General features: G+C 52.1%; 1 protein-coding gene across 1 annotated transcript in view; it reads right to left on the bottom strand.

Annotated features, from left to right (window-relative positions):
• LOC122369526 (syndecan-like) overlaps window positions 1-19,671 on the bottom strand; it is a 33,550-nt gene that overhangs the window by 5,427 nt on the left and 8,452 nt on the right. The gene's annotated exons all lie outside the window — the stretch shown is intronic.

Below are 19,671 nucleotides of genomic sequence, written 5' to 3'. Positions count from 1 at the left end.
ATGACGCCATTGACAGAGAGGCCGGAAGGGAGGGGAGAGCCCGCTGCCCGTCCATGCGGTCCGGTGGGCAGACGGGGAAGTAAGAGGATACCTACGTGGCTACTACCTGGGTGTCCGGTCTCGGTCGGAAGGGCCGAGGGACGCGTGACGTCGGCTGATGGGGGGGGGGGGGGCGAGGACCGAGATAGCGCCGTCACCGCTGACCTCAGCCGCCAAACTCGTCGTCAGGACACGCCGTCCACGTCATCCAAACAGCGCGCCCGCCACGAGCCGGCGCATTTCATTAGCCGGCGCAAACAGCCATTAGGGCCGCGCGCGGCGCCGGTCGGCCCGGCAGCCTACACACATACACACACAGCTACCGGCAGTGGGACTGTGTGCCCTGTAACACTACCGGCGGACAGCCGGGGACGGGGCCAGGGAGCGACCCCGGGGCGGGGAGGATAGACGAGTGCACGCGCCACTGCAGATGGCGTGGTGAGAGCACGAATCCGTCCGTCTCCGCCACCGCAGCTCGTATCTGCTCCGTGTCCCGCGACCAGCCTCATGTTTACTCAGTGTTTACACGTTCACCATGCTCTGTTTATGCAGTGTTTACTAGAGACGACGGTTTCTGGAAACCGTGAAACCTACTTCCGCAGGGGATACTAATTGAATGTTTTGAAACGAGTTGTAACGAAATAGAGTTACATTTCTACGAGAAATAGTTTCTTAATCAAGCTAGAGCCTGATGAAGGTCGTATTATCGATAAGAAGATCAAATCAAGAACTTCACTGAATTTTTGTAGACACGAATCATTCAGGAACATGCAGGGTTAAGTAGTGACGCACATCCAGCAATATAGATCCTGGACCATTTCCGAGAAAGGAAGTTTTCCTTCAAGACGACATAAAATACAGGATCATGATCATCATATGATTTCATCTAAAGAAACATGGCTGTTCACTACACTAAACTAAACAGACGTCTACATAGATCCGCTAAAAAGCTAGATTTCAGCAGCACTTGACATGTATCGCGAAGGTCGCTTCCTCCGAATTGTCAAAGCATGTAACGCTACTGCAATGAATTCAACACCCCAATAACGCGACTCGTGCGCGAGTCGGCATGGAGGTAGACTCCAGCATGGAGGCCATATACGCGACTCCGAACAGGCGCAACTCCACTGCCACATCATCCACATCCATACCAGCCACAACACGTACCGATTCTTATTTCCAGCAGCTGGCTGGCAATTCACCTCCCCCGAACCCCGACCCGCCGCGCTGGGGTAATCTCCTGGATTCCACCGGGGTCGAGCGCGCACAGGAACCGGCCTGACGCTTTAATTTCCTTCGTAATTCATGCGTCTGCTGAGAGAGGAATCCCGCTCGACGGGCAGCGTCCGTGAGAATCGGCTCGTGGGAGCCCGGCGCCTGGCCAGCCGTCGCTTCACTGCCGCGGCGGGAGAGATTGTGGGGAGGGGCGGCGTACCGAGCTCCCTGTCAGGAGTTACCTCTGCACAACGGACATGGCCCGCCCCAACCATAGCCGACAGGACAGGGGCTCCGCCCAGACAGTGACAGACAGGACAGGGGTCCGACTGTCACATCACTCGGACAGGCCACCCCCCCCCCCCGACACCACCCCAGAGAGATGGAGAGGAGACAGATCCGTCCCCTCCCCGCCCCACTGCTGCTTCCGCCCACACGACAGGCAGGAACGAGCTACCGTGACTGGCTGAGCTGTCGTATATTTATCTCACGTGACACGCAGCACGGACCCGCCCTGTTGAACACGTCAGTGGGTCCTCACTCCTCAGGACAGTCAGCTCACAAGTTCAAGTTAGAAGATGTGACTGCTACAGTAAAGTTCTCCCCACTACAGATGAAGTATCAGACAAGAGGCCGGCAACCAAGGAATACGATATGATTCAACAGCCGTGGAGCAAACCAGCATAAGGAAGAACGTGGCCAACTTCCTACACGATTTTTAGAGGTTGCCGAAGGTAAAACTCGGTGATTGTAGCGACTGGCTAGATCCAACCGCAATTATTCACCTAAACAGACAGAGCGGGGATTAACAACCGACTTGTGGCTCACGGTCTGCGGACTTTGAGGGGAAACTCTCTCACGCGAACAATAGTGAAGTCATGCAGTCCATCCTGAGGTCTTTCATACAGAAAATCAACATTTAGTGGTGAAACAAGCTTGCAGGGGGCCACGCGAAATGGCAGCCCAATACCAATTCTATTCACGCTCATCACCGAGAACAAAGAACAGAAGAATTGTCTTTGTTGAAAAGTCGCAGTCCATCTCAAAAGGTATTCAGCCCCTTTCAAACCCTTTTCAGACCCTATTTTAAACCCTTTCAGTCTAATGTCACCTGAATCTGGTCCACCAGTGGCACTCTGCGACCCAGTTGATTCACTGACTCATACCCGCGGTGTGCGGGGTCCATTCTACTTCAGAGCGGGCTTTCCGACAAGGCAGCCGGTCGGGTCCGATAACACGACGGCCGCCCGGTGCCGGCGGCGGCTCTGTGTCGCCATATACGGCCGCCGTGGGTCCGTCGCCGTGCCCCTGACGGGCGCCACACGTCCCGGACCGGCACCCGGCCCATTCACCGGCGCCTGGCGACCTTGTGGGACGCGCCGGCACCGAGCGCCGACCCGTTCACCGTGGGGACTTATGCCATCCTAGCACGCATTAAGTGGCAAGTTAAAGTATTTCGATTTCCACTTTTTTGTTATTCATTCCACGTAGAATTGTCCAGCGCATCCGAATCACACCTTAAATCGTCTGTAAAATGATTGTTTATGCCTAAAAAAACCTCTCAAAGTGTAGCTTCGTCCTGACCAGCGTCGTGCTACCTGCATACAGCGAAAAAGCACACTACAATAAAACGCCCTCTCACTCGTTTCCCTGAACAGCAGGTTATAGTTGCGACATGTTTTCATTATCTTTGACTTATAAGGAAGATGATGGTATGCACGAAAATTTCCAAAATTCATCCAAATGTATAATTTTTGACCGAAATGCTAAAAATGTTAAAATGCTTCTTGATTCATAGAGTTGACAAGCAAACTATTGCCTTACAAAGTTTGTTACGCGGTGTTACGCGTGGAAATGTATATCAAAATGTTCTCCAATAATTTCTGCATCGGGGGCAGCTCTCATTTTTTGCCGAAATTTGCCTAAACCAGTCACTATGAGACGTCAAAGCAGACGGTGCCGCGTGGTTTCTTACGCCGCGCCGGGCCGCGCCGCGGCGGGTTACCCGACCGCAGCACACCGCCTGGGGGTTTCCGGTCAGTATAGGAGTTGGGAGGAGGGAGGAAGGGGGTGATACCATGTTGACATTATTTTTCTATCGCTAAATGTTATTTTTGAACAAAACAACAACACCCTTGCAACGCTGCGTCCATTTTATTGGCTATCGCCGCCAATGTTCACCTTATTGAACTTCAGTACAGAGCTTTGATATAGGTAAATCGAAAACTGCTGTAACTTTGTAAAGTGAGGTTGGAGGTTTTTGGGGTGCTAATCACGAATTTCAAGCTAGTTTTGATCAAGGATGATGTTTTCATGCTAGGCCGGGTCAGGTCAGGCCCGACCAGTAGGTGTCTTGCCGGCTATCCATAGAAGGTAGGCGTCGATTACCTTTGACGGCTTCGTAGCATGTTCCGTTAGGCACCAAAACTACTTAAATCTTCAAATGGGTGTTAAGTTCGAAATAAGCTCCAAGCACTTATCTAGAAAAATCGTATAACTTGAAAAAGTCAACTAAGGTCATCTAAGGTAAATGACCTTGATTTGACCTTAACGTGACCTTAAAATGCAAAGAACAAACAGCATTTCATACCTTGGAGAGTTAACCCGCGCCCCGTAGGGCTACCGGCGGACCCTACCACCCGTAGGGGGGGGGGGGCCGTTTCGGCCCCCCCCTAAGATCTCGGGAATTTACCGGCCGATTTTCAAAATTCAAACGGCGTTCGATAGCCCCACCCGGGAACTACCTTGTGACCAAATTTCATTGACCTAGGTCAAGCCGATGACGTCACAGGTCAGGTCAAAGGTCAGATTTTCACCGTTCACAGGCAATTCAAGAAATGTGCTGTGAAAGCGAGTAAATTGGTAATTTATTGAAAACCATCGATGGTACATTGTTCGTCAAACACGTACTTTGCTATCTGAGGTCACTGATACCAGGTCAGGTCACAGCGAGGTCAGGTCACCGGGGTCACAATATGAATGTGTCGTGTGATACATGTTTTATGGTCCCTTTTACATGACAAATGCGATTATGTGGGTTAGGCAGCCTTTGGGGCCAGCCTAGGTCACGTTTTGGTGAAGGTCAGGTCAAGGTCAGGTCAAATTAGGTCAAATTTTAAAGTTGATATTTTTGCATAAAATGGGTATCCATTCGATGCAGCTCGTCACGGGGAGTCTAATGGTGGTCTTTGTTTTGCTCTACGAGTTCTAGAATTGCCAGAAATTGAGTTTGAAAATTTGACGTCATCATTTTTGAACAGTTTTTTCGCTATAACTTGGCCAAAAAACGAGGTATCGATCTGAAATTTGGTATGTAGATAGAAGACGGTAGGTACTATCACATATATTCCGGTTTTTTCGAAACTCAAAAAACTTTTTGGATTTTTTGGCTAATATATCCAAAAAAATGCTTTTTTGATTTTTGGGGATCAAAACTCAAAAATTTCAAAAATCCGAGATAGCAGTTTTGTAGCCCTGTCAATTCTACACCTTTTATGCCTTGATCATTTTTCTGTATCTTCAAAGCTGTAGGCCTGACAGGTCTTCTCGCGAAGGTCTTTTTTCGGTCGAAAATGACAGAACATGACGTCACTCTGACGTCATTTGTGGCCAACCTATCACAGCCTCTGGAAAAATTTTTGGTCACAATGTGTAAAATTGATGCCCGGAGGGGTCCTGAAAGTTTGGTGGCGATATCTGCAGCCGTTTAGGAGATATCGACCGAAAAGGACAGGGGGGGCCGTTTCGGCCCCCCCCCTACGGGGCGCGGGTTAACAACCACAACAAGACTGAAAACGCGCCGATAATGTGCGCTGATAAGCGCCAAATCGATAACAGCCTGACATGGTCTGGTGAAACAGGTCACAGGTCAAATTTTTATTAAGGTCAAGGTCATGATATTTTAAGTGTGTGAGTAACATTGATCGATTCGAAGGTATAGAAAGTTTCGTTGTGATCCTCCACGTTTTGCTTGAGTTAGTATGCGAAAAGTCGAGGACAGAAGTCTGTGCGACCCCCTCCCCCTTTAAGTGCAAGGACTAACAAAGTGCAAAGGTTAAGCCCGAAATGCCTTTTTGGTGATTGGGCTAGACATGAACAAATATCTACTTCTAAAACGATTGTAGTTTCGTTCTACTTTTTTAACGCTTCCACGCCCACGATGCATTGCTAGCCGAAAACGCTTCAGTGCTAAGTCCGTGGGGAGGGGGCGGGGGAGGGATGGGGTCAAGCAGGAGAGTCAACCATGTTGTCAGGGATCATACACCCTAAGCCTAACCATTTACAGGTGAAATAAAATTAGTTAAGGTAGCGGAGGATGCGATATAAATAAATTCGTGCTAGGATCGATAAAAACCCCACAGTGCCGTTCCCGGGGGAGCACGCCGCCACTCCGCCGGCCGTCCCGTCCTGTCCCGGTGGGCCGGTTACCGTCCCCGCGGCGGGCCGGAGCCACAGCCGATGAAGCTGTCGGGACGGCGGGAGCGCGGGTGGTCTGATGACGGTCCGCGCAGACCACCCGGCAGACAGACGGTCCCAGTGGGAAAATGGCCGGCCCGGAATGCCGACCGGCCGGGACGATCATCCGGCCGACCGAGACGGAGAAGGGGCTGATTGCTGACTATCTGACCACTGACCAGCCGGCCGAGCGCTGTGTGGTGGCGGTAGGATCGGATGCATATGTTGCAGGCACTTTAGAAAATCAGTCATTTTGTAAAATGCCTAGGCATTTTACAAAAAGACGGCTGTTTGAAAAATGACTGAACGCAACCAGGCTTTTTTCAAAATGGCTAGCCATTTTACAAAATGACTAGGCATTTTGCAAAATGCCTGACCAGCATGGAACGTAGATCCCACTACAGATACTATGGCCAACAGATTTTGGACGTCTTCCTATACCCTATAGGTACGTGTTCAGCCTGTAGCTGATCGATTTGAAGCTCTGTGATGACGACAATGCTGAGTAACGACCAGGTTGAGTTGCAGACTCGGCTGTAGCATAAAGCATTGTGTGGCTTAAGCCCAGTGTGGACCAGCCCTCCCCTCCTCAGTTGACTGGACAGCGCTCATTGGCTCTAAGGAACTTCAACAAGTCTACCCTAGGCCTAGTCCACGCAATTGTTTACAGTACCTATTATTGTTTAGGTTTTCTTCCTAACTTTTCTTTGGAATAAAAAAGCTCTCTGATCACAATGAATATTAAAGCAATAATTAACAAAACACGATTTATTTTGTTTTGTGGCAACAGCTTTGAGTACCTACTTGCATGGTCCCAGTTAAAAATACGAGTATCAAGCTCCACATCGGGAGAATCATCAGGTCGCTTGGTGTAGGACGAGAGCGTTGGTTTCAGAAGACACTAACGCCTAAGTGTGTGGGATCGAATCCTCGCGACCTCTAATAGTTTTACAGATACAGGCCGGCATAGGGCCAGTCGTTGGTTGACGCTCCAGATCGATCATTTTAAATCCAGCAGCGTCGCTGACGTGGGGGTTGGAAATGTCGCGGGCCTGCACTTCTCAAAATAGAGGTAGGTATGGACTTCCCACTGCTGGACTCCTCTGGTCATAATGCTGGACTCCTCGGTCCACCTACACGCTACCAAAACGTATATAATTAGGTACTCGTATCTACAACACGCTGCTCAGTCATTTTGTAAAATGGCTAGGTATTTTGTAAAATGCCTAGGCATTTTGCAAAATGACTGGAGAGTCAGTCATTTTGTAAAATGCCTAGGCTTTTTGCAAAAAGCCTGGAAAATCAGGCATTTTGCAAAATGCCTAGGCATTTTACAAAATGACTGATTTTCTAAAGTGCCTGCAACACATACACTACACTAGCCCAGAGCTGCACCTGTCGTAACCGGGGACATGTGCGCTGTATCCGGGGAAATGCCCAGGCCCCACAGCATCCGAGAACATGGCTAGTTTATCCTGGGATATGGTCACCGCATCCGGCGGGCTGCACGGGCAGGCTTGCAGTGTTCCGTCAAATGGCAGCCGCCCAACAACATCCCGGCCCAGTGACATTGGCAACATGGAGATTTCGGAGGTCATTCGGAGCAGGCAGAGAGCATAACAAGCCATGAGCTCAGAACAAAGGTCAAGGCCATTCAGAGTAAGATATGCGTTGCTATGAGAAATGTGGACAAAAGCTGCTGCGGAGGCCTTCATTAAAGTAAGACGCCAAAACACACTCAAAGCCATAACAGAGCGTTAATTGACATTTTAATTAGCTTCATTATCAAGTGTCACGGCGCCGAAAGGACCGTCGAGCGTCGGAAGACATGGTGGTGACCGGCTGCAGAGTGCATAAATAAACAAAAACTGCGACACATCCAATACCAGACAAATCCCAATTGGACATTGCAATACAGAAGAGAGAGGGTTCTGGTGTCTCCATCAACGAAATGGGCCTGCCATGAATGAGTCGGTTTCTTTGCCGGCCGCCTTAAATACTGCGGTAATTGACATCTGGATTGGTGTGTTTTGAAATGGAACACCGCGGCCGGGACCACCCGGTCGAGCGCCGGCCGGCGGCTGGCACTCGGCGCTCATCTAAATAAACACACTGCCCACCAGCAACCAGTGCACAATGGAAATGCAGATCGAAGGCGTCAATCACATCCCGGTTGCGACACATGACGGTCAGCCAAGAGCTAACAGTGAGACAAAGCAGATCCAGCAGATCTAAGAGCCTGCAGAAAAGTCGAGGAACTGAGATGCACATGATGTTGAAGAATAAGATGGACCTCCACCTAAGAAACAGATGACTGGATGGCGATCCCTAGCCACCTAAAGCAGTCATCCGTCTACTTACAGGACCAACTAATGCGTCCACAAAGCATTCAGCATGTTAGCTACTGTCTGTCCGTCACCCAGGTTGGCCGAATCGTCCACTGCTCCTTAGAGCCAGCCAGCTGAGGAGTAAGGCAAAGGTCGGATTTAGGGAACACAGACCGCTCTGCAGCGCCGATCCCGCACAGCAGACCTCCTGGCCCTCACCTACCTATGCTGGCAACCGATCACAGGAGCAACACTGGTCTCTGCTACCTTGCCCTGCCATCGCACCCAGTCATTAGTCGCTATGAGGCGGATGCTGCTAGCGTCAGCACCATCCGCCGCCGACCGTCACTGAGGTGACCGGAGCGTCGCCGACAAAAAACGGTCGCCTGTGGGGCGCCGCCGCCGCCGCCGCCGCCCCGGCCGGACGCGATAAAAACGTCCCCGTCCGGACTGTGTAATGGCAGGTAATGGGCGGGCCGCATGTTTTTTAATCCCACCCAGAAATGACAAACAAGCTCCCTGATTGGCCAGTTACCGGCCAGTTGGACTTGAGCGGTCGCCATGGTGGTAGCGGGGATTCGGCCGGCATCGTTAGGTGTTGAATTATGTGTTTCGTTGTGCTAGATATTGCCAATTTGCTTTGATATTTGATAAATAACGTTGGCTCATTCTTTGGTGACCTTGCATACTAATGCGACGATATTTTGATACCGATTATTATGCATCAAATATCATGAGACAAATGTGGCGATTTCCACACCCTTTTGCAGTGCCCCCTCCCCTTGTGTAGTGAGTTAACAGGCTTGTAAGAACCAAGTGAACCATACTTTAGTCAAGTGGTCATGATCGTCCCTACATCTAATGGATAATAGTCTTGCGCAAACTTATAAAGTACTGGAGGAAGCAGAAGTTACGATTTTGGAGTACGCAAACTTGATATTAAAAAATCTCAGGTATTTTGGCTATATAAAGTGAGAAGAAAAGTTCAATTGATCATTTTTTATTACAATTGCAATAATGATAATATCATGATAATTGTACTGTCAGGTAGGTATTGATAATAGTCATGTCACGTCACCAGGCACACAGACACAACACATTTTCATCTCTATGTATCTAGGCATAAGGTATTACAGGCATGTTTTTGCACACCTCTCATGTGTGAGTGGGCATGGCCTCCTTCACAGTTAAGTTTTGGCTGATTGTGCTCAAATTTTGTAAGTACCTACATGTAAAGGGATGTAGATACAGTTAGTCGGGCACTCTTCTTAATTCAGTTTTGTGCACCACTTCCTGCTTTCACCATGCTGTGCCCACTCTGCTTTACAGTGCATGGACAGCTGCTTCTGTGACACGCATTAATCTTGCGTTCATTGAAACACTTAGTTTTGAGTGTTTTGACTCAGTTTTGTTGTAACGTTACCTGTGTTTATATTTTCAATAACTTGTTTTGGGCTTCTCATATTTATCTCTTTTTTTTTCTTTGCTTAGCAGGTTTAGTGTAAAACAAGTTTTAGCTGACATTTTACATGTTAAGATTACATGAGTCACAGATAACAGTAGTACTGTTATCAGTAGTACTACTGTTATCTGTGCATGAGTGCATACATTTTATAAAAACTATTTCAAAGTACTGTAGCCATGTGTAACATGCATATGTCTTAGTCAATGACTACTCAGCATGCTGCTTGGTGTTCAATGGTAATAGTTTGATTTGTTTTTGACATCAAGTAAGATTTGATTTTTGTTTCTGAGATTCCAATGTTATTTGTGGCAAATATTTTCCAAAAATCTTCCATCTAAAGCTTCAACTGAATTCTAAAATGCCTGCATTTTCTACCAGAAACATTATCATTGATACCTCCTACAATATTTCATTTTGTCACCAGGTACCTGGACTGGTGAAAAGTGAAAACTGAAATTAATTCATGTCACCATTATCCTATGACCTACCCCTAAATGGAATTGATCTTGTTTCACAAATGAGTTGTACATTGTACAATGTCTATCAGCTGATGTGTATTGTCTATCTCTCTTTCAGCACAGAAGATCCTCAGTCATGAGTCATAGTTAACAAAATGAAAAAAATAGCTGTGTTTTTAAGATTCCAGTGGTGGCCATCAACTGCTCAGGAAAGCAGCCCAGAATCACTTCACAACAGGTATGTTGATGCATGTACATTGTACATTGACATCAATGTCTGAATGCTGAAGTATTGTTGAACAGGGAACACATTTACCTAGCCTCTAAAAACCACAAATCCTACATTACTTACATAAACATTTTTCTATAGAACTTATATTATCTACTTTCATCTAGCTAAGGCTTTTTTACATTAAACATGAAAATATGATGAGTTATAGACTAGTATAACAAGCTGGTAATTATATCTGCCTTGTCAGCTTGGCCAACATCTGCATCATGTCTATCACAAAATATGACTGCTTTCCTGACATTTGCATTTGTTCCACTCACCAATTGACCACTTCTACCATCTGCTTGCTCTATGCACAGACATTGTCATAGGGTCTGTTCCAGTCGCACTTCCTAACACCTCTTAACTCCTCCAAGATTGCTTCCCTGTTCCAGTGGCAGCTTTCGCCCCTACAAAGCCAAGAAGGGCCCTGCTCCAACCTCCTCTATCTTGCTCTTTGAGGAGTTTAGATGTGTTAGGAAGTGCGACTGGAACAGACCCATAGCAAAACAGTTTCATCTCCCTGAGTCTGTACTGTCTTTTTCCAGGTTTCCAAAGGATCATCATTCATCAGCACAGAAGGGTGGGAAAGAGAAGGCTGTTCAAATTCTGAAAAGCCAGAGCTGCAAAGGAGGTCAAAGATGCAGTGCACTGTGCAGTTGGCCCACTCAGTAGAGTTTCACTAGTGGTTCTGATGTGGACTGAAGATTACACGCTGGATTGAAGTGGCCGGTCTGGAGCAGCTGTAGTTCATCATTCTTGCTGATTGTGGACGAGTAAGAGCCCGCGTTGGCCCCGATCGGCGATCGCTGGCCAAAGCCCACCACCAGTTTGGTGATAGGCGTTGGCTGTGATATCTAGTGTCGCCTATGTGTGAAAAGGACAAGTTGATAACAAAACCTGTTGCGCCATGTTATTAACCCGCGCCCGGGTGGCCCTCAGCCAACTTGGTGGGGGAGGGGGGGAGGTGTATTCGGCCACACCAGGTTATCTTGGAATGTAGCAAAGCTGGAAAAACGCAGTAAAATCAATCTATAGATCGCTATTTTTCTTCAGAATCATACAGGTCATTTTTGATCATATCATCGCTGAGGTCACTGGAGGTCACCAAAAGTAAAATGATGACGAATTTTGGCCCCCGATTTTGACAACTTCACAAATTGGTTCATAATTCGGGAACCAAAGAAGCTACAGCGCCGCGGAAAAGCGAATTCGATAGCTCTTTCGAAAATCTTTCAGGTTCTCAGATTTGAGCTAAGGTCAACTAGGGTTAAGCCTCCAAAGGGCAAAAACTGAACAATCGGCTTGCTTCGGAAGTCGTCTTTTCTTTAAAAAAAAAATTAAACTGATACCAACCTTTTATTACGTTGATTTTACCGGCACTGCGTTTCTCTCGTCTTCTTCGCCTAACAAGGTCAGCTTAATAAATTTGACCTCAGGTCAATGTCGCAGAAAATGCCATTTTGCATGTCATTGATTCGTTACATTGAAATTGCGATTAACATCAGTTGCGGCGGAACACCTTCAATTAAGGGGGCATTGCCGACTTTTGGTCTCATTCTTTCCATGCAACGCCCATAGGGCTAATGTTAACATGCCAAAATCAAAGGGGGCACGGTGCCCCGGTGCCCTCGGCCTGTTCCGCCGCCTATGATTATGATGCTTTTAGCGCTCTGGCCACGTTCCATCTAAAATCGATGTAGAAAAATAAACTGTTGGGAGGCGTTACATGACCTGAGATGACCTCAGGAGCATACGATAGATCCCGATGTTTGAGTGCTTTTGTTTCAAAAGCAGAACATTTCGAGTTCCTCATACTGACTGAAACTGGAGACGTCGCAAAGTTGACGTGACCCTAGGTCACCACCGATATCAAAATTAAAGATATTCAAGATGTTAGTACTGATTCTCTCATGCAATAGCTCGAGTTTCAAACTTCTACTTCATGGTGACCTGACCTGACCTTAGGTGACATGGGGTTACTTTTTTCACAATTGATGCGAATCGATGCATTATACATAAGCTATACTAAGTTTCGTGTCGTTTTATCTATGCAAGCGCAAAATTGTCAGGTGTGGCCAAAAACGCCCCCACGGCCCACCCACCTGGGGAACGTTAAAGCAGTGATGTATTTTTTCGGTGTATTCCACGATGCATCGATCGGTGTGCTTGATAATGCATTATTTATTGCTGCGTGTGTACGCTTTTCCTCTGTTCAGTGTGATCTGTGATAGGAAAACTACCGATATATCTCCACGCGCATGACTGAAAGAGCTGGCGTGATCTATAATATTGGGTGTCTGTTTTTGTTTGGCATTTTATAAATAATGAGTCAGCTGTGATCGTTTGATGAGACACTGGGACAGCCGGCCTGTATGATCAGCGAACGGCAGGCGGCGGGGCAGTGGTCCGGTGGCTGCTGCATGGGACTGACACCAGCAGATTCAGAGCTGCGATACGCGGACGTCATGTTCACAATACCTTTGCAAAATAATATCTGATAGATATCATGTCCTCGAAAATGTTCTTCAATCAATATGATTTTACCTCCTGGCTTATTCCATGGGGGCCGGAACCGATCGTTTTATGCACGCCTTTTCTGGGCCTCGTTCTCCTCTAAATGCGTGTAGGTAGCAATTTTATTCAAGGGACGATTGAAAGTGCCTCCGATTGGTTTTCAGCGTAGGTGGGATATGGCCGTTGAATGTGAGGCAGTCGATAAGGAACGTCGAGCTGGAACGGTCATTGGGTAGGTACTAGGTAGGGTATGTGAAAGGCAGCAGTGGGAAACAAGGAAGGGAGGCGTTTGGTGTGAGGTTTCAAATGTTCTATGCATAAGAAAAGTTCATTTGATCATATGACACCGTCCTTTTTATCGCGATACGTGAGCAACGCATGAGACGCTCACTGTTCAGACTTTTAGGGTTAGAGACAGGCTGAGAAGGCTATTTCCGCGAAAGGATATTCTGGAATTTGAATTGAAAGGCATTTAGTTTTGAAAGCATCAGTACTTCTTAACACGATACTGACTCATTTAAAATTTCAATTTTTCCCCATTGCGATAACATAAGAAACAGAGACTGCGGTGTCCCCGTACGCAGGATTCTGGAGACTGTCAGGCGGATGTTAGTAGCTAAAAGCTTTTGTTCTTTATTTAACAGATAACAATAATTTCTTTTAATACTTTGTAACACCTAACTCACTAGAAACAATCTGTACGGGCTTCCAAAAATGTTATATTTAACATGTCAGATCCATTACAATATTTTAGCTGCCCTAACCTGTAAATGTAACGGATGCGTCATTATTGAAAACGTGGTAAAGCATAGTATTCTATTGCCGACAAATATTCTGCGTCTGTCAGCCAAAACTGGCCAATCAGAGGCGTTGTTTGTCATTTCTGGGTGGGATTAATAAACATGCGGGCGGGCCGGGCCGGGCCGGGACGGGTCGGTGCACCGCTCACCGCTCCGTCCCGGTCAACAGGTGGTGGGTGGCGCCGCCGGCGGACGGAGGGACGACACAGACACCCGTCAAACTTTCCACAGCCGAGGAGGTGCCGCATAATGTGGCGCTTTCTCCTCCTCGGACACGAGTCTCTGATTACCGCTGTTGCAGCGAGGAGACCGCGAATCGATCAGCAGAAACCCAGATGGCCTTTTGAGATAGCCCGCACAAGTGTTCCGGGAGCGCATATGATTATCGGCGCTGCCAGAGGTCACCGAGCGGTCTGGCCAAGGGCGCGCTCAGAGCCAGACGCAGGCCACGGCGTCGTTAGCAGGCGTTGGTGCCACCTCCGGGACAGTCTGCACACACGGGCGCCGCGCGACATTCCCCCATAAACAGAGAATGGACTTGCATAAACGGAGCGCTCTTCAATGCCGCCGCAGTGTCAACAGAGGCGCCGGCCGGCCGAGTGGCCCATGGCAGGTCACGGCGGGTGCAGCGGCGAGCAGGGCCGGGGCGGGCGGCGGGAACGGGCGGTTCTCAGCGCTCAGCAGCGAACAGCACCGCCCGTGTTCCCAGGGAGACTGGGCTAATGGAGCGGCCGCCCCGGACCCGCAGGCAGTGGAGGGGAAGGGGTGGAGGTCGCGGCGTCTGTTGAACACCAGCAGACTCGTGAGTGAAGAGCGGTGTACCGGTGTAGACTGCGAGCGGTCTGAGTTCGGGGATAAACAGCAGTCCTATGCCGGATAGTTCAACGGAGCTCTACTCAATCGGTTATAAGTCCATCGCAGCACGGCCCAGTTAATACAGAAAAAAAAACTGTATTGTATATGAACCGGGCTCAGGTCCCACACAACCACTTCAGTATACAGCCCGGTATTGAACCGACGCAAGTCTCAGCATTTCGATTTCAAGAAAAGCACTGCCTACCTGCATAGGCTACACATAACGTATAGAGGGGCCTATGCTACCTGACAACACAACCAGCGGGGGCAGTGCTGAGCTGACTAGGTAGCCGGGTCACGTGCCCAGCCGAGGTGATCCACACCATAACGCCGTCAATGGAGCACTGCGGTCCGTCGGGTCACGTGACCGCGCTGACGTCCGTACTGACGTAACGGGTGCCGGTATTAGCCGGTTATACCCGCGGCCGCGGCAGCGGTGCCTCACGCCATTCGGTGTATCACTCGCGCAGACCAGTTTGCAGTATCAATCCACACAAAGCCGATCACAGCGTAAAAACAACAGAAGCTGGGCCTCAGTCATGTGGTAAAGCTGACTGGAACCGAGGCTATGAAAAGAAACATGCTGCTACTAAAAAAAAAAATAATCCGCAGAATCCGGCTCTGTTGTGGGGCTGCCCAGAATAGCCCACCTCGCACCTCCATTCCCAGGCGCGTCCAACGTCATCCCTCGGCATTCACAGCAGCAGCCGAAGATGCATATCCCCGCGACCTGTCCCGCGGCATCACATCTGAATGGGCGTGACGTCACGGCCGATTGGACGTGACGTCACGGCCGCCCGAGAACGTGACGTCAGCACGGGTCCCCGGAGACGGCGTCTGTCCCTCATCTGTGAGCTCGGCGCCTGGTGCTCGTCCGTCGGGCAGCTGAGGCGGCTCGGCCGCGCGGCGGGCAGACGCGCCAGCCTTCGCAGCTAGAAAGTGAGCGGCGGCGCGGCGCGGCGCGGACCGACGGCGGCGGCCGCAGCAGGCGGGCGCCGGTCCACCCAGTGCCAAGGCCGGCCGGCGCGCCTCGCCATACCGGGAGGCGGCCGCCGCGGCGGCACCGCGGCGCACGCAGCGCTGCACCGTGCAGCCGGCCGCGGCACAGCGCCGCCGCCGCCGGCCCAGACGTCGCACACGGCGGCGGCGGCGGCGGCGGCGGCGGAGCGACCATCGACCGCGGCCAGCCAGCTGGCGGCGGAAGTGGAGGGAGCGGCTCCACCAGGGAGCGGCCGCCGACTCCGTCCCGGCGTGGGCGGACCCGAGGAGGGAGGCGGCGCACGGCTCACAGTCGCGCGCGCCGCACTGACAGCCGCACAGAGGACCGGCGGGGATCACCTGCGCGCTTAGACCGGCTGGGGATCTCCAGTCCTATTCCACAGATCAGTCCTATTCAAATCACAAATCAGTCCCGTCCAAAATTCTACGGATCGGTGTGAAGACGGATGAGCCGCGCCCTCAATCCTCCGGTTCACCGTTACCCAATAACCGTCTGTGGCTAGCAAGGGCCGTTCGGCACGCCAGTTCAGGTCAGGGTCACGCCTGGCCAGCGTCAGGACAGAATCGCGGCCAGCCGGTTCACATTAAAGACCGGAGCACTATCGCGACTCCCGGACCCGGACACGGCCAATGAAATGAGCCCAAACATAGCGGGAAACAGCGCAGAGCACGGCCCGTTCTCACGGAACAGGCAGATTAATAGTGGGCGCGAACTTCCGACTGCGGCCATGAGTCAGCCGGCGAGGACGCTCCCCGCCCACTTTCCAACGTGATCGGGCATCCAGCGCACACCTGACCGGCCGCCAGACCGGTCCGGCCGGACGGCACACTTCGTGACGCACCTCCGCCGCGCCGCGCGCCTTCGATCGGTATCGTGGTTATCTTAACAGCACGATCGGCCGGACAGCAAAAAGCTACCAATGACGAAACCCGGCGAGGTCGAAACTGACGACCCTTTTTGCGGAGCGTCTGCGCCGATAGACAGCCTGTTGATATCGCTGCTCTGCGGCCGCAGCCAGTGTCAGCACTCACAGGGTCGCATAAACGTACCACCAGGCGACATCGCGCCCTGACCAGTCCCGTGACACACGCGCGGGGCTGGCTCCTCTCACGGCCGCCCCGACCCTGTCAGTCGGGGGCAAACACCGTCAGAGACGACACTCAACCAGGAATGTCCGGCATCTGTCACACAAACATCGCGGGGGGCGCAAATTAATTCGCCGAAAATCGCCACGGCATTCTAGCGCGATCCATGAGCCGGCGTTTATGACGAAGCGCCTATCGACCCTCCGTGCCTGAGGCAGTTGGCACTTAGCAGAATAGGCGATGCACCGCAGGCGTTACCACTCATTCATTCAAGTCCCGTGTGTACAGAAGGCCTGCGTACAAGCGGCCGATCCTTAGCAGCCGACACGTCAATGCAGTTCGCAGTTCCAGAGGCGGATACGCCACATCCTGTCCCAATCAACGGCACGTAAATGTCAGCCCAATCGATTTAACATCATCGCCCGGGGGCGTCACTGGCGAGCTCCAGACTGCACCGGTTCCACGCCTGGTTTAAAACACCAGGCCATTGATCATCAGTTCCGGTCTGGGAACTCTGACGCAGAGCTAACATCCGGTCGGAGTCCCAGCCGCCGCCGACGGCAGCTGCGAGGGCGTCTGAAGGGTGCGGAGCTCCTCAGGCTGACTGTTTATCGACGCCGACGACGATGGGGAGGGGCGGACGTCCCCACTCCGTCACTGTGCGGTGCGCTGTGCGAGCCGCCGTGTTTTGTGCCGAGCTGTGTGCGGCTGCCGCTGCACAGAGCGGAGATGGTGTGCACGTGGGTGTGTACTGTGCCGTGTACACAGAAACGGACAGAACGCGCTGCAGCGGACTACAGGACGGGGCAACGCGGGGACGTAAGGATACGAAATGGAGGGGCGAAAAAGGAAGAAAAATCCCAGCATTGCGATGAGAACAGGTATGGAGAAATTGACTGAATCAGCAGCTGGCGGCCAGCTCGGTCCAATAACTGCGCAGCTCGGGGCCTCGAGGGCGACCCCAGCGTGTGCCCACTCTGCGCGGCGGCCGACCCGACCCGGCCCCGATAACCTGTGTACCGCTGACCTGGTATCGGCGCGACGCGTCACCTCCCGTCCGCCGGCACATATTGACCGGCCAAAGTCCGGCACTATATCGGCGCTCCGCGCGCGGCCAGTGCACATCTGCTGCGCACACAGCTCCGGCGGAGACGAGCCGCAGCTGCCCGCGCCCACGCCGGGCGAAACTCGCCACACTCTGACACACAGGGACAAAGCACTAACCAGAGGAGCAGATACCAGTCCTTTAGTCATGCAGTGGAATTTGTGATAACTGAAGGGTCTTCAACTTCAAACCGCCTACGTATTCGATCTCGTTATCATTGCGTCTGTTTAAATGAGGCCAAGCTAGCGTAAATACTTGGTACAAAATGGTTTACACACTGTAATTCGTTGAAGGGTTATGTCCTATGCACCAAAAAGTGTCTCAAGGTTCACCAAAGTTGAAATAATTGTGGGCAAACAAGTTGAAATTGCATAAACATAGTTAAGAAAGCAGATATTGTGTAAATTGCGATAACTTACATAAATAATCTTCGAGCAGTCCTACTATCGTTATGCATAAACCCATCAAACAGATCAAAGAACCACTCTGGTCCTATCTGTGGAGTAGATTCCACCGGCGACCAGCGGACCAAGGACAGCCACGCTCCTGAGCTGGCGCCGGGACGAGCCGGCACGCGCCGGCCGGACCCTTTATCAGGGCATCTGCGGCCGTCACTGGCACCGGACCGGTCGCCCGGTCCCCGATCACCCAATCACCCCGCTCGGGAGGCCCGACTCCGGCCGCCGCGCCGGGCGGGGCAGGAAGGGGCAGGGGGGCCAGTAATGCCTCCGTCTGCAGAGTCCCGTCAGACGCCAGTGGTGTCAGCTTCCCCGACCAGACACCGGCTTCACGGGGCGGCCCGCCAGGAGACGGGTCACCCTCCCTCCCTCCCTCCCCGTAACATCCCGCTCTGCTGCAGCCAACAACCTGACAGACAGACGCGCAACTGCCAATACATGTCACTGAGAGACGCGGGAGCGGACGGGCGGAACAGCAGACGTCAGGCGCCGCCGGCAGCGGCCGTCAGGCGTCAGCCACGCGTGGCCCGTCGCGTCCTTCCGCAGCCCACACGGCGCGGCTGACCCGGCTCGCAGACCGGTCGCAGCCACTCCAGGAACCGCGCCGGGCCGTCCGTCCGTCGATGGGAGGAAAATACGGACAGCAGGGCCCTGGCCAGGCCGACCGGCCGGCCTGACTGCACGGACGGGCCCCGACGGGCCGTCAGCTCCGGGACAATCGCAGGCCGACGCGGCGAGGTCGCGCCCGGTCGGCGGCGGGCACGCACACCTGTCAGTTCAGCTTCAGACACAGTTCGGAGGACGGCGCGGCGACAAACACGAGCCTGGGGCGGCACGTTCCACATCCAAGTCAGTGGAATATGAGGAGGGTCGCGCACACACCAGTCGTGGCCGGGGTGGTCCGCTCAGCAGGGTATCGCTACGAACCCTAGCAGTCGGTGACCACAGTGGGGGAGCGGTCGCGGCAGCCGTCACGGGGCTGCGACTTATCCCATCCTTCCATCTGGGACCAGGCAGACTTCCCTATCCCTCCCCCTCTGTCCCCTCCATCCCACCGGCGCCGGCCACGGACAGACACCAGCAGCACGTGCGCACGTGTGCCTCTGCTGGTATGACAGACAGCCGCGCACAACGCCAGCCGTCAGCCGTCGCTCCACCGGCCCCAATTCTGCTCGGGGAGACAGATGGGGGCCGCGTATCGTTCATTGGGATCGACATACCGCCGGCACGGCTGGGTCAAACATGTAGCCAGCGTACAGTGGGACCATCACGGACATGTCAGGACAGACAGTGGCACCATCATGGACATGTCCGGATAGTGTGTCCGCCGTCAGACGGTCCGATCGGCCGCGGACAAAGGCACGAGGAGCGACACGCGAGCCCGGCGCGGCGCCATGTCAGCGGTGTTCAGCAGAGTCTGCACGAGCGGCAGACTGTCCCGAGCTGCCGCCGAGTCGACTGGCGTCGTCCCTCATAGCGGCATGGCAGTCATCCACGGCACGGTGTTTGGCACAGCGAGCACGGTTTAGGCGGAATTTACGTCAGCTTTGCCTTTCCGGCCAGCCATTTATGCGGCTCGCCAGATACGGCACTCGTGGGGGTTTTCAGCGACCCTTTTTAT

This window comes from Amphibalanus amphitrite, unplaced genomic scaffold (genome assembly GCF_019059575.1).
Source record: "Amphibalanus amphitrite isolate SeventyFive unplaced genomic scaffold, NRLGWU_Aamphi_draft 001046F_arrow, whole genome shotgun sequence".
In the NCBI taxonomy this organism is placed as follows: Eukaryota; Metazoa; Arthropoda; class Thecostraca; order Balanomorpha; family Balanidae; genus Amphibalanus; species Amphibalanus amphitrite.
This window is presented reverse-complemented; position numbering and strand designations above follow the sequence as displayed.